The sequence below is a fragment of the Bombina bombina genome, chromosome 8 (assembly GCF_027579735.1).
Source record: "Bombina bombina isolate aBomBom1 chromosome 8, aBomBom1.pri, whole genome shotgun sequence".
Classification (NCBI taxonomy): Eukaryota; Metazoa; Chordata; class Amphibia; order Anura; family Bombinatoridae; genus Bombina; species Bombina bombina.
This window is the reverse complement of record NC_069506.1, coordinates 146149716-146164934: the sequence shown is the minus strand read 5'-3', so window position 1 is coordinate 146164934 and position 15219 is coordinate 146149716.

Genomic DNA, 15219 nt, shown 5'->3' with positions numbered 1-15219 from the left:
AAGGATCCAACTCATGAGCCCTACCAACAGCATATACAAACCGATATGATGATGCCGGCCGGTTATTACTATCCGACACACGCTGCTATGTAAACAAACACTCCTATAGGTTGGTACAGGCGCAACCCATAAGATATAAAACCCAATGATTGGGCACATATCCTCTGACGCAACTGTGGGCGTATGCAAACCATTCATAACTGACTAACAGCACATCTCTTAGTTGATTACATCAGCTGTTACAAAAAGGAGTGTCCTAGGTCCGCCCACTAGGGCGTGTATGTCATCTTGGCTCTGCCACTCGCTTCTCACTACGAGTGAATGGGAGTGTTTGCAGCAACGATCCACCATTAGGGCGGTATGCTCTTCCTAATCCGCCAATTACCTACTAGAGGATATCTCAAGCACCCACCCACAGCGGCGCAAGAGATTAATTCAGACCCTCTCGTGACACTATCTGTCAAGAATGATAAAATAAAAAAAGGAAGGATTATCGTGTGAATACTTCCATAATGTAGCATATTAAAGGGTCTTAAAAAACTGCAGAAAAATGTACCTAAACTATAGCACCATTACTTGCCGCACTCCTTATGCGGACATATAAGGATATATTAATTGGAACTATCTAAGAACCCATAATCTTTGATACATACTATCTATAGCCATGCTATAATTCAAAGCCTCATCGTTATAAATACCACATCAAAGCCAATATCATATCAATAGGGCCCAAACATCATAATGAATGTGATATTATTAATACCACATGTTAAATTCAATACCCCCATGCAAACGAAAAAAAGAACCATGTATGTCCAACCCATAACTTTGTACAAAGAGTTAACAAATATGGGCAAGAGGAACTGTTGATAACCAGCCGACTCATCTAGAAAAGAATATGGAGCTCAAAAGTTGGATACCACCTCATGTGAAATATCAAGTGAAAAAGTGACAATAGTTTAACTTAATGTTAAAAACATATAAAAACAGCACACAGTCGAACAGTACACCACAATCATTTCTAATGATGGCACAGTAGTGATGTCCCGAACTGTTCGCCCGCGAACGGTTCCCTGCGAACATAGCTTGTTCGCGTTCCCCGCTGTGGGCGAACATATGCGATGTTCGATCCGCCCCCTATGTGTCATCATTGAGGAAACTTTGACCCTGTATGTCACAGCCTTCTGACACATTAGAGCCAATCAGCAGCAGACACTCCCTCACAGACCCTCCCAGCTCCTTGGCAGCAGCCATTTTAGACTCATTACGATCTTGCTTTCTTAGTGAGAGGAGCTTTAGTGCTGCTGCTGACATAATAGGGAAATAGATAGCTAGGATAGTGTATTTAGTGTCCACTGCAGTCCTGAAGGACTCATCTCATCTCTGCTGCAAGGACAGCACCCCAAAAAGCCCTTTTTAGGGCTATAACTTTAGTCGTTTTTTTGTTTTTTTTCTTTGTATTTTTATTTGCATTTGCCTGGCTTTCTTTTGCCTGGCTTTAAGCCTGTGTGTGAGGCTCACAGCTTATACTGTGATTAGTGCCACCACTGATATCTGCTTAACATTAGTTTAAATTTAACCAACAAAAATTTGAAATTATTTTGCTAGTGTAATTTATTTTCATTTTCTATCAGGCCTGTGTGTTTCTGACTTACAGAGTATACTGTGTTTAATTGTTGCCCTACCTAGGCTAGCAGCCACGACTCATATGTGCTTAACCTTTTTTTAAAAAAAAAAAAAACCTTTAAATCATTTTGCTAGTGTAATCTAATTTTATTTTCTATCAGGCCTGTGTGTTTCTGACTTACAGAGCATACTGTGTTTAATTGCTGCCCTACCTAGGCTAGCAGCCACGACTCATATGTGCTTAAAGTGAATGTAAATTTTGATGTTTAAGTGCCCGGTTTTTAAAACTTTGATTAAAAACAGGGGCACTTTAATTCATCAAAATTTACATTTCACTCCTGTTGTGACAAAAAACTTACCTTTTAATCTTGACAGCAGCTGCTGCTTCCTCCGGTCTCACAAGCCATTTCTGATGTCAGAAATGATTGATAGGTCATCCTCCAATCACAGATTCCCCCCCGGGGGATTCAGTGTCTGATTCACTGCTGTGATTGGAGGAAGCCAGATACCTCATTTTAGACCCAGGAAGAGGCTTTGAAACAGGTGGAGGAAGCTGGAGCTGCTGTGAAGATTAAAAAGTAAGTTTATTTTCACAACAGGAGTGAAATGAAAATATTGATGAATTAAAGTGCCCCTGTTTTTAATCAAAGTTTTAAAAATCGGGCACTTTAGCATCAAAATTTACATTCACTTTAACCTTTTTTTCAATTCCAAAAAAAAACCTTTAAATCATTTTGCTAGTGTAATCGAATTTAATTTTCTATCAGGCCTGTGTGTTTCTGACTTAGAGAGCATACTGTGGTTAATTGCTGCCCTACCTAGGCTAGCAGCCACGACTCATATGTGCTTAACCTTTTTTTCAATTAAAAAAAAACAACCTTTAAATCATTTTGCTAGTGTAATCTAATTTTATTTTCTATCAGGCCTGTGTGTTTCTGACTTACAGAGCATACTGTGGGTAATTGCTGCCCTACCTAGGCTAGCAGCCACGACTCATATATGCTTAACCTTTTTTTAAATTAAAAAAAAAAACTTTAAATCATTTTGCTAGTGTAATCTAATTTTATTTTCTATCAGGCCTGTGTGTTTCTGACTTACAGAGCATACTGTGGTTAATTGCTGCCCTACCTAGGCTAGCAGCCACGACTCATATGTGCTTAACCTTTTTTTTAAATAAAAAAAAAAAACTTTAAATCATTTTGCTAGTGTAATCTAATTTTATTTTCTATCAGGCCTGTGTGTTTCTGACTTACAGAGCATACTATGGTTAATTGCTGCCCTACCTAGGCTAGCAGCCACGACTCATATGTGCTTAACCTTTTTTTAAATTAAAAAAAAAACTTTAAATCATTTTGCTAGTGTAATCTAATTTCATTTTCTATCAGACCTGTGTGTTTCTGACTTACACAGCATACTGCAGTGTGGTTAATTGCTGCCCTACCTACCAGCCACGACTCATATCTGCTTTACATTATTTGAAAGTTAAAAAAAAAAATTTTAAATCATTTAGCTAGTGTAATCTAATTTCTTTTTCCATCAGGCCTGTGTGTTTCTGGCCCACATCATATAGTGTGACACAGATTAATAGCTCTTTTTTCCACCACTTATATCTGGTGTAACAACATTAGTGTAAATTTAAAAAAAAATTTTTTTACATCAGTCCTCTTCTAGTGTTATTTAATTTTAGTTGCCAGGCCAGCCAGGCTGCCATTAGTGCCAGCCTGTGTGTCAGGCTGCCAGCATATACTGTGCCTACTTCCATCCTCAGTGCCAGTCCACGACTCCTATCTGGTGTAACATTATATTAAGTTTTGTAAAAAAAAACTTTTACATCAGTCTTCTAGTGTGATTTCATTTTAGTTTACAGGCCAGCCTGCCACCACTAGTGCCAGCCTGTGTGTCAGGCTGCCAGCACATACTGTGCCTAGTTCTATCCTGAGTGCGATTACTCCTATCTATTGTAACATTTTTTTAACTTTTTTAAAAACAAACTGTTACATCAGTCTGCTATTGTTATTTAATTGCAGTTGCCTGTCTGCCAGCGTGTGTGCCAGGCCCACTTTCCAACTAGTGCCACAAATCATATTTGTTATTATAACAGTAGTGTAAATATTTAAAATAAAATCTTTTTTGACTGTGAATCATCATCCTGCTAGTGCCATTGAATTGCAGTTGCCTGCCTGCCATCGTGTGTGCCAGGCCCACTTGCCAACTAGTGCCACCAATCATATTTGTTATAACAGTAGTTTAAATATTAAAAATAATAATTTTTTGACTCTGAAAGATCAGTCTGCTAGTGTAATCTAATTGCAGTTGCCTGCCTGCCAGCGTGTGTGCCAGGCCCACTTGCTGCCAACTATTCCCACCAATCATATTTGTTATAACAGTATAGTAAATATTTAAAATAAATAATTTTTTGCCTGTGAATCATCAGTCTGCTAGTGCCATTGAATTGCAGTTGCCTGCCTGCCAGCGTGTGTGCCAGGCCACTTGCCAACTAGTTACACCAATCATATTTGTTCTAACAGTATTGTAAATATTTAAGATAAAAATTTCTTAGATTGTGAATCATCAGTCTGCTAGTGCCATTGAATTGCAGTTCCCTGCCTGCCAGCGTGTGTGCCAGGCCCACTAGCCAACTACTGCCACCAATCATATTTGTTGTAACAGTATTGAAAATATTTTAAATCATAACTTTTTGGACTGTGAATCATCAGTCTCCTAGTGCCATTGAATTGCAGTTGCCTGCCTGCCAGCGTGTGTGCCAGGCCCACTAGCCAACTACTGCCACCAATCATATTTGTTGTAACAGTATTGAAAATATTTTAAATCATAACTTTTTGGACTGTGAATCTTCAGTCTCCTAGTGCCATTGAATTGCAGTTTCCTCCTGCCTGCCAAGGTGTGTGCCAGGCCCACTAGCCAACTTCTGCCACCAATCATATTTGTTGTAACAGTATTGAAAATATTTTAAATCATAACTTTTTTGACTGTGAATCATCAGTCTCCTAGTGCCATTGAATTGCAGTTGCCTGCCTGCCAGCGTGTGTGCCAGGCCCACTAGCCAACTACTGCCACCAATCATATTTGTTGTAACAGTATTGAAAATATTTTAAATCATAACTTTTTGGACTGTGAATCTTCAGTCTCCTAGTGCCATTGAATTGCAGTTGCCTGCCTGCCAGCGTGTGTGCCAGGCCCACTAGCCAACTACTGCCACCAATCATATTTGTTGTAACAGTATTGAAAATATTTTAAATCATAACTTTTTGGACTGTGAATCTTCAGTCTCCTAGTGCCATTGAATTGCAGTTTCCACCTGCCTGCCAGCGTGTGTGCCAGGCCCACTAGCCAACTTCTGCCACCAATCATATTTGTTGTAACAGTATTGAAAATATTTTAAATCATAACTTTTTTGACTGTGAATCATCAGTCTCCTAGTGCCATTGAATTGCAGTTGCCTGCCTGGCAGCGTGTGTGCCAGGCCCACTAGCCAACTACTGCCACCAATCATATTTGTTGTAACAGTATTGAAAATATTTTAAATCATAACTTTTTGGACTGTGAATCATCAGTCTCCTAGTGCCATTGAATTGCAGTTTCCTGCCTGCCAGCGTGTGTGCCAGGCCCACTAGCCAACTACTGCCACCAATCATATTTGTTGTAACAGTATTGAAAATATTTTAAATCATAACTTTTTGGACTGTGAATCATCAGTCTCCTAGTGCCATTGAATTGCAGTTGCCTGCCTGCCAGCGTGTGTGCCAGGCCCACTAGCCAACTACTGCCACCAATCATATTTGTTGTAACAGTATTGAAAATATTTTAAATCATAACTTTTTGGACTGTGAATCTTCAGTCTCCTAGTGCCATTGAATTGCAGTTTCCTCCTGCCTGCCAGCGTGTGTGCCAGGCCCACTAGCCAACTTCTGCAACCAATCATATTTGTTGTAACAGTATTGAAAATATTTTAAATCATAACTTTTTTGACTGTGAATCATCAGTCTCCTAGTGCCATTGAATTGTAGTTGCCTGCCTGCCAGCGTGTGTGCCAGGCCCACTAGCCAACTACTGCCACCAATCATATTTGTTGTAACAGTATTGAAAATATTTTAAATCATAACTTTTTGGACTGTGAATCTTCAGTCTCCTAGTGCCATTGAATTGCAGTTGCCTGCCTGCCAGCGTGTGTGCCAGGCCCACTAGCCAACTACTGCCACCAATCATATTTGTTGTAACAGTATTGAAAATATTTTAAATCATAACTTTTTGGACTGTGAATCTTCAGTCTCCTAGTGCCATTGAATTGCAGTTTCCACCTGCCTGCCAGCGTGTGTGCCAGGCCCACTAGCCAACTTCTGCCACCAATCATATTTGTTGTAACAGTATTGAAAATATTTTAAATCATAACTTTTTTGACTGTGAATCATCAGTCTCCTAGTGCCATTGAATTGCAGTTGCCTGCCTGGCAGCGTGTGTGCCAGGCCCACTAGCCAACTACTGCCACCAATCATATTTGTTGTAACAGTATTGAAAATATTTTAAATCATAACTTTTTGGACTGTGAATCATCAGTCTCCTAGTGCCATTGAATTGCAGTTGCCTGCCTGCCAGCGTGTGTGCCAGGCCCACTAGCCAACTACTGCCACCAATCATATTTGTTGTAACAGTATTGAAAATATTTTAAATCATAACTTTTTGGACTGTGAATCTTCAGTCTCCTAGTGCCATTGAATTGCAGTTTCCTCCTGCCTGCCAGCGTGTGTGCCAGGCCCACTAGCCAACTTCTGCCACCAATCATATTTGTTGTAACAGTATTGAAAATATTTTAAATCATAACTTTTTGGACTATGAATCATCAGTCTCCTAGTTCTATTGAATTGCAGTTGCCTGCCTGGCAGCGTGTGTGCCAGGCCCACTAGCCAACTACTGCCACCAATCATATTTGTTGTAACAGTATTGAAAATATTTTAAATCATAACTTTTTGGACTGTGAATCTTCAGTCTCCTAGTGCCATTGAATTGCAGTTGCCTGCCTGCCAGCGTGTGTGCCAGACCCACTTGCCAACTAGTTACACCAATCATATTAGTTGTAACAGTATTGTAAATATTTAAAATAAAAAAATCTTAGACTGTGAATCATCAGTCTCCTAGTGCCATTGAATTGCAGTTGCCTGCCTGCCAGCGTGTGTGCCAGGCCCACTAGCCAACTACTGCCACCAATCATATTTGTTGTAACAGTATTGAAAATATTTTAAATCATAACTTTTTGGACTGTGAATCATCAGTCTCCTAGTGCCATTGAATTGCAGTTGCCTGCCTGCCAGCGTGTGTGCCAGGCCCACTAGCCAACTACTGCCACCAATCATATTTGTTGTAACAGTATTGAAAATATTTTAAATCATAACTTTTTGGACTGTGAATCTTCAGTCTCCTAGTGCCATTGAATTGCAGTTTCCTCCTGCCTGCCAGCGTGTGTGCCAGGCCCACTAGGCAACTTCTGCCACCAATCATATTTGTTGTAACAGTGTTGTAAATATTTTAAATCATAACTTTTTGACTGTGAATCATCAGTCTCCTAGTGCCATTGAATTGCAGTAGCCTGCCTGCCAGCGTGTGTGCCAGGCCCACTAGCCAACTACTGCCACCAATCATATTTGTTGTAACAGTATTGAAAATATTTTAAATCATAACTTTTTGGACTGTGAATCATCAGTCTCCTAGTGCCATTGAATTGCAGTTGCCTGCCTGCCTGCCAGCGTGTGTGCCAGGCCCACTAGCCAACTACTGCCACCAATCATATTTGTTGTAAGAGTATTGAAAATATTTTAAATCATAACTTTTTGGACTGTGAATCTTCAGTCCCCTAGTGCCATTGAATTGCAGTTTCCTCCTGCCTGCCAAGGTGTGTGCCAGGCCCACTAGCCAACTTCTGCCACCAATCATATTTGTTGTAACAGTGTTGTAAATATTTTAAATCATAACTTTTTTGACTGTGAATCATCAGTCTCCTAGTGCCATTGAATTGCAGTTGCCTGCCTGCCAGCGTGTGTGCCAGGCCCACTTGCCGTTTCCAACTAGTGCCACCAATCATATTTGTTCTAACAGTATTGTAAATTTTTATTAAAAAAATTTTTTGGACTAAGAAGCATGACTCAGCTAGTGTAATCTAATTGCAGTTGCCTTCCTCCCAGCGTGTGTGCCAGACAGGCCCACTTGCCAACTAGTGCCACCAATCATATTTGTTGTCACAGTACTTTTAATATTTAAAAAATAAACATTTTTGACATTGAAACATCAGTCTTTTTTTGTTGTCAGGCTCACAGCGTATACTGTGCCCACTTGCCCAGTGCCACCACTGATAATTTGTTTAATAGTATTGTAAGTGTACATTTTAAAAAAAATGACAGGCAGAAGCAGGCCACCCCACAGGTTCCGTCGTGGTTGTGGTGCTGTGATTCCTTTAGACCCTACAAATATGCACATTGTTCAGACGCCGGGTGCCAGGGGGGACGCGAAAAGTTCTGAGGAGGACCTAGTTGAATGGCTAACACAGGACACCCAATCTTCTTCAGCTTCCGCTGCTAGTCCTCCTAACCTTGACGCACCATCTATGTATTTTTTTGGTGTGTCTGCCTCTGACAACAGCGATTCAATTTGCAACCTGTGCCAAAAGAAACTGAGTCGTGGGAAGTCCAACAGCCACCTAGGTACAACTGCTTTGCGAAGGCACATGGTCTCCCATCACAAAGGCCGATGGGAAGAACACATGAGTAGAAGCAGCACACAAAGTGAAAGCCGCCCTCCTCCTCCTGCTCCAGCATCTTCAGCCACGTCAACCACTGCTGTCCTCCTTGCCCCCTCTCAACCATCCTCCACTGAGTCTCTCTTACGTAGCAGTTCCTGGTCATCTGCCCACAGTCAGCTGTCTGTCAAGGACATGTTTGAGCGTAAGAAGCCAATTTCTCAAAGTCACCCCCTTGCCCGGCGTCTGACAGCTGGCTTGTCTGAACTCTTAGCCTGCCAGCTTTTACCATACAAGCTGGTGGAGTCTGATGCTTTCAAAAAAATTGTATCTATTGGGACACCGCAGTGGAAGGTACCTGGCAGAAATTTCTTTTCACAAAAGGCAATTCCAAACCTGTACTCTGTTGTGAGAAAAGAAGTTATGGCATGTCTGGCACACAGCGTTGGGGCAAGGGTCCATATGACCACGGATAGCTGGTCTGCAAAGCATGGTCAGGGCAGGTATATCACCTATACTGCGCATTGGGTAAACCTGCTGACTTCTGACAAGCATGGAATGCGTGGCTCTGCAGAAGAGTTGGTGACACCGCCACGACTTGCAGGCAGGCCTGCTGCTAACTCCTCTACTCCTCTTACTCCATCCTCTTCCATAACCTCTTCCTCGGCTGAGTCCTCTTCAACTTCTGCGTCTTGCTCCACATCTATGGCACCCCCCCAGCTCCCCAGGTACTATGCTACATCCCGGGTACGGCAGTGTCACGCTGTCTTGGGGTTGACTTGCCTGAAAGCGGAGAGTCACACCGCACCAGCACTCCTGACCGCCCTGAACGCACAGGTGGATCAGTGGCTGACTACGCACCAACTGGAGATTGGCAAGGTTGTTTCTGACAATGGAAGTAATTTGGTGGCGGCATTGAAATTGGGCAAGTTGACACATGTGCCGTGCATGGCACATGTGTGTAATCTAATTGTACAACGATTTGTCCATAAGTACTCAGGCTTACAGGACGTCCTGAAGCAGGCCCGGAAGGTGTGTGGCCATTTCAGGCGTTCCTACATGGCCATGGCGCACTTGTCCGATATCCAGCGTCGAAACAACCTGCCAGTGAGGCGCTTGATTTGCGACAGCCCGACACGGTGGAATTCAACACTCCTAATGTTTGACCGCCTGCTCCAACAAGAAAAAGCTGTTAATGAGTATTTGTATGACCGGGGTGCTAGGACAGCCTCTGGGGAGCTGGGGATATTTTTGCCAATTTACTGGACGCTCATGCGCAATGCCTGTAGGCTCATGTGTCCTTTTGAGGAGGTGACAAACCTTGTCAGTCGCACCGAAGGCACCATCAGCGACATCATACCATTTGTTTTCTTCCTGGAGCGTGCCCTGCGAAGAGTGCTGGATCAGGCCGTAGATGAGCGTGAAGAGGAAGAGGAAGAGTTGTGGTATCCATCACCCCCACAAACAGCCTTATCAGCATCGCTTGCTGGACCTGCGGCAACGCAGGAAGAGGATTGTGAGGAAGAGGAGTCAGAGGAGGAATGTGGCTTTGAGGAGGAGGAGGAGGAGGAAGACCGAGCACAACAGGCATCCCAGGGTGCTCGTTGTTGTCACCTCTCTGGTACCCGTGGTGTTGTACGTGGCTGGGGGGAAGAAGATACCCTCAGTGAGATCAGTGAGGAAGAGAAACGGGACATGATTCGCTCGGCATCCAACCTTGTTCAAATGGGTTCTTTCATGCTGTCGTGCCTGTTGAGGGACCCTCGTATAAAAAAGCTGAAGGAGAACGACCTGTACTGGGTGTCCACGCTCCTCGACCCCTGGTATAAGCATAAAGTGCCTGAAATGTTGCCAAATTCCTGCAAGTCGGAAAGGATGGAGCATTTTAAGAATAAATTAAAAACTATGCTTTACACAGCGTATAAGGGTGATGTCACAGCACCACGGGAATGTAACAGGGGAAGAGATGAAATTAATCCTCCTCCTCCTCCTCCCACGACCACGGCGGCAAGGACAGGACGCTTTCCTGACGTCTTGTTGATGGAGGACATGCGTACCTTTTTAACTCCCATGCATCATCAGAGCCTTTTGGGATCCAGCCTTAGAGAAAGACTCAACCGACAGGTAGCAGACTACCTAGCTTTAACTGCGGATCTCGACACTCTCAGGAGCGATGGACCCCTTGACTACTGGGTGTGCAGGCTTGACTTGTGGCCTGAGCTATCCCAATTTGCAATGGAACTTCTGGCCTGCCCCGCTTCAAGTGTCCTGTCCGAAAGGACTTTCAGTGCAGCAGGAGGTTTTGTCACTGAGAAGAGAAGTCACCTAGGTCAAAAAAGCCTTGACTATCTCACTTTTATAAAAATGAATGAGGGCTGGATCCCGAAGGGACTGACATTGGGCGATACATTTGAATAAAAAAGGCCTGATGATGAGATGAGCTGGCTTGGGCTACAACTGGTACACAGGCTGGCCTTTTTTTGTTTGTTATAAAGCCGGAGGACTTGCTTGACTTATCCACCAACAACTAGTGTTCAAGCCACAAGCTTTTAGGGCACTTTATAAATGTTTTACAAACATCAATTTTTCTGGCCGCTGCTACAGCAGTTGCTACAACAATATCCAAATTTTTTAGTCATTTGTACATTCCTAATTTTTCTGGCCTCTGCTGCTGCTCTGTGGGTACCAAACTCAAATAAAAAATATAGCTGCAAGCAGCGATAGAGGTGGCCATGCGCATCAACTTTGCAATGGCATACAAGCAGCTAAGTCACAATATAAAGCTTTATAGAATTTTTTAAAATTCTAACATTAACAGTTGGAAAAAAAACATATTTTCGAAAATTTTGCATTTTTCAAGATGGCTGCACTGCCATATGACCAATACATTCATCACAATCAGATGTAACTCTAGGTCACAAGATATTGTTTTACAGCAAATTTCACAGCTTTAACATAAGCGGTTGCAAAGAAAGCACATTTTCGAAATTTTTGCGTAAACCAATATGGCTGCCACAGCTTGTGACCAATTCCTTCAACATGAACAACTGTGATTCTAGGTCACAATATAAGGTTACTTAGCTAGTTTCACAGTTCTAACATAAGCGGTTGCAGAGAAAATAGATTTTCGAAATTTTTACGCAAAACAAAATGGCTGCCTAATCATATGATATACAGCCTCCATATTATGCACAATAGTTCTTACCATAGATGTCAAACATGGCAAAAATAAAGCATTTTTATAAAACAGTTTTTGTTTTATTATTAATTTAAAAATATCGTTAAGCATTTTTGAACAATTCAAAATGGCTGCCAAACCACATGACCTATCAACTTCTCTTGAACAAATCTGAATGTTAGTCATAAGATAACTCTATAAACAAAATTTCAAGTCTGTGCCATAAACGGTTTCGGAGAAGAAGATTTTTATAGTTTTTAAAAATGGCGCATACAAAACAAAATGGCCGCCAAGCTATGCAATGTATGGTTTTAAAATTGCACATACTAATGCTCACTATAGACCTCTACAATTTGCAGAAGTTTCATGAAAATTTGCAAATGTTTTATTTCACGAAGGTGATTGCGCAATGAGAATTTTAACTGCAATATTGTCTTTAAGGGTAATGGCTATGTGTAATCATATGTCTATTACACTGTAATATTGTTAAATATTGTAAAACTAATGTATAAAGTGCAAAATTGCGCAATTAAATGGCGATAAAAAGGTTAATGTCTCACAGCAGCCATGATGATTATGGAAAAATCGCAATTTTAACAAACTTAGTAGAGAACCTTGCAAGGAGCATATGTGCAAAATTGCGCTTTATTGCACTAAGCAGTTTAAGAGAAGAAGATGTTTAAATATTTTTGCAAAATGCAAGATGGCTGCTGCATCATGTGACCAAGGCACCTCTGTTGAGCAATGGCAAATCTAGGTCATAGCAGCACTAAGCACAGCAAGTTTCAAAGTTGTAACATAAGCAGTTCCAGAGCTAAAGATTATTAAGCATCTCTCGAAATTTGTCGCAAAAAACAATATGGCTGCGTAACCTTATGACCTATGAGTTCAATATTGTATGAGATGTAGCAGGGCAATAGGCTGTACCAGCATACCTGATTTGAAGAGTTTAGCATAAGTAATTTGTGTTTTGTGAGCAATTGACTCAAAAGAGGCAGTATTGAATTAGAAATAATTACGATAAATATAAAACAGATATTTCTGCTGCATCATGTGACTGATTCTCTCCTAATGAGCAATTGTGAATGTAGGTCACAATTTAAGACAGTACAGCAAATTTCACAGTTCTTACATAAGCGGTTGCAGAGAAAATAGACTTTCGAAATTTTCGCGTAGACCAAGATGGCTGCCTGATCGTAAGATATACAGCCTCCATATTACGCACAATAGTGCTCACTATAGATGTCAATAAACATGGCAAAAATAAAGCATTTTTGTAAAACAGTTTTTGTTTTATTATTAATTAAAATATATCGTTAAGCAATTTTGAACAATTCAAAATGGCTGCCAAACCACATGACGTATCAACTTCTCCTGAACAAATCTGAATGTTAGTCATAAGATAACTCTATAAATAAAATTTCAAGTCTGTCCCATAAGCGGTTTCGGAGAAGAAGATTTTTATAGTTTTTAAAAATGGCGCATACAAAACAAAATGGCCGCCAAGCTATGCAATGTATGGCTTTCAAATTGCACATACTAATGCTCACTATAGACCTCTACAATTTGCAGAAGTTTCATGAAAATTTGCAAATGTTTTATTTCACGAAGGCGATTGCGCAATGCAAATTTTAACTGCAATATTGTCTTTAAGGGTAATGGCTATGTGTAATCATGTGTCTATTACACTGTAATATTGTTAAATATTGTAAAACTAATGTATAAAGTGCAAAATTACGCAATTAAATGGCGATATAAAGGTTAATGTCTCGCAGCAACCATGTTGATTATGGAAAAATCGCAATTTGAACAAACTTGGTAGAGGACCTTGTAAGGAGCATATGTGCAAAATTGCGCTTTAATGCACTAAGCGGTTTAAGAGAAGAAGATGTTTAAAGATTTTCGCAAAATGCAAGATGGCTGCTACATCATGTGACCAAAGCACTTCTGTTGAGCAATGGCAAATCTAGGTCATAGCAGCACTAAGCACAGCAAGTTTCAAAGCTGTAACATAAGCAGTTCGAGAGATAAAGATTATTAAGCAGTTTTCAAAATTTGTCGCAAAAAACAATATGGCTGCGTAACCTTATGACCTATGAGTTCAATATTGCATGAGATGTAGCAGAGCAATAGGCTGTACCAGCATACCTGATTTCAAGAGCTTTGCATTAGCAGTTCAAGAGTTATGGGCAATAGTATAAGTTTGGCGGAATAATAATAATAATAATAATAATAATAATAATCCTGACAATAACAATAGGTTGTCCTGCAACTTCGTTGCATGGCCACTTAAAAATAAGGCACATAACAGTGATTAAACTGTTACGAATAGTACAACTTAGCACACCACTCATATCTGGTGGACCATTAAATTGAACGCGCATTGCCACAAACTTGAAGGAGGAGGACCGACCGAGCATCTTTATCCGTCTCTTGGTTGCTCTAAATTTTCTCTGTGTTCCATCTATGCCATAACTGTACTCTATTGTGCAAAAGGGTGGCATATGTGGTGTTTCATGCTGTTGTGCCTGTTGCGGGTCGTGGCCCATGGTATAAAAAGGCTGAAGGAGAACGACCTGTAATGCAAATTTTTAGAAAAATGTTCCCGGTTCCTCTCAATTATCTCCGGGTTTCTAAAATGGATGCCATACCTGTACTCGCTTTTGCAAAAGGATGGCATATGTGGTGGTGTTTCCTGCAGTTTTTTCTGTTGAGGGTGCTGGACCCTCTTATAAAAAGGCTGAAGGAGAACGACCTGGAGTGGGGGTGTCCAAGCATGGTTTTTTGGGCAATTTCACGTTTCCAAACAATTATCTCTTGGTTTCTAAAATCAATGCCGTAGCAGTACTCTATTGTTCAAAAGGATGCCATATGTTCTCTTTCCTGCTGGTGTTTTGTTTGAGGGTCCTGGACCCTCTTATAAAAAGGCCTAAGGAGAAAGAAGTGTACTGGGTGTCCACTCAATGTTTTTTTCTATTTCCCATTTGCCCAAAATTATCTCTGGGTTTGTAAAATCAATGCTGTACCTGTACTCTATTGTTCAAAAGGATGCCATATGTCCTCTTTCCTGCTGATATTTTGTTTGAGGGTCCTGGACCCTCTTATAAAAAGGCCTAAGGAGAAAGAAGTGTACTGGGTGTCCACTCAATGTTTTTTTCTATTTCCCATTTTCCCAAAATTATCTCTGGGTTTGTAAAATCAATGCTATACCTGTACTCTATTGTTCAAAAGGATGCCATATGTCCTCTTTCCTGCTGCTGTTTTTGTTGAGGCTCCGGGACCCTCTTATAAAAAGGCCTAAGGATAAATATGTGTACTGGGTGTCTAATCAATGTTTTTTTTTATTTTTCCCGGTTGAAACTAATTATCTCCGGGTTTCTAAAATCAATGCCTTTCCTGTAATCTAATTTTCAAAAGGATGCCATATGTCCTCTTTCCTGCTGCTGGTTTTGTTGATGGTCCTGGAGCCTCTGCTAAAAAGGCCTAAGGATAAATATGTGTACTGGGTGTCTAATCAATGTTTTTTTAGATTTCCCGGTTGAAACTAATTATCTCCTGGTTTCTAAAATCAATGCCTTTCCTGTAATCTAATTTTCAAAAGGATGCCATATGTCCTCTTTCCTGCTGCTGGTTTTGTTGAGTGTCCTGGAGCCTCTGCTAAAAAGGCCTA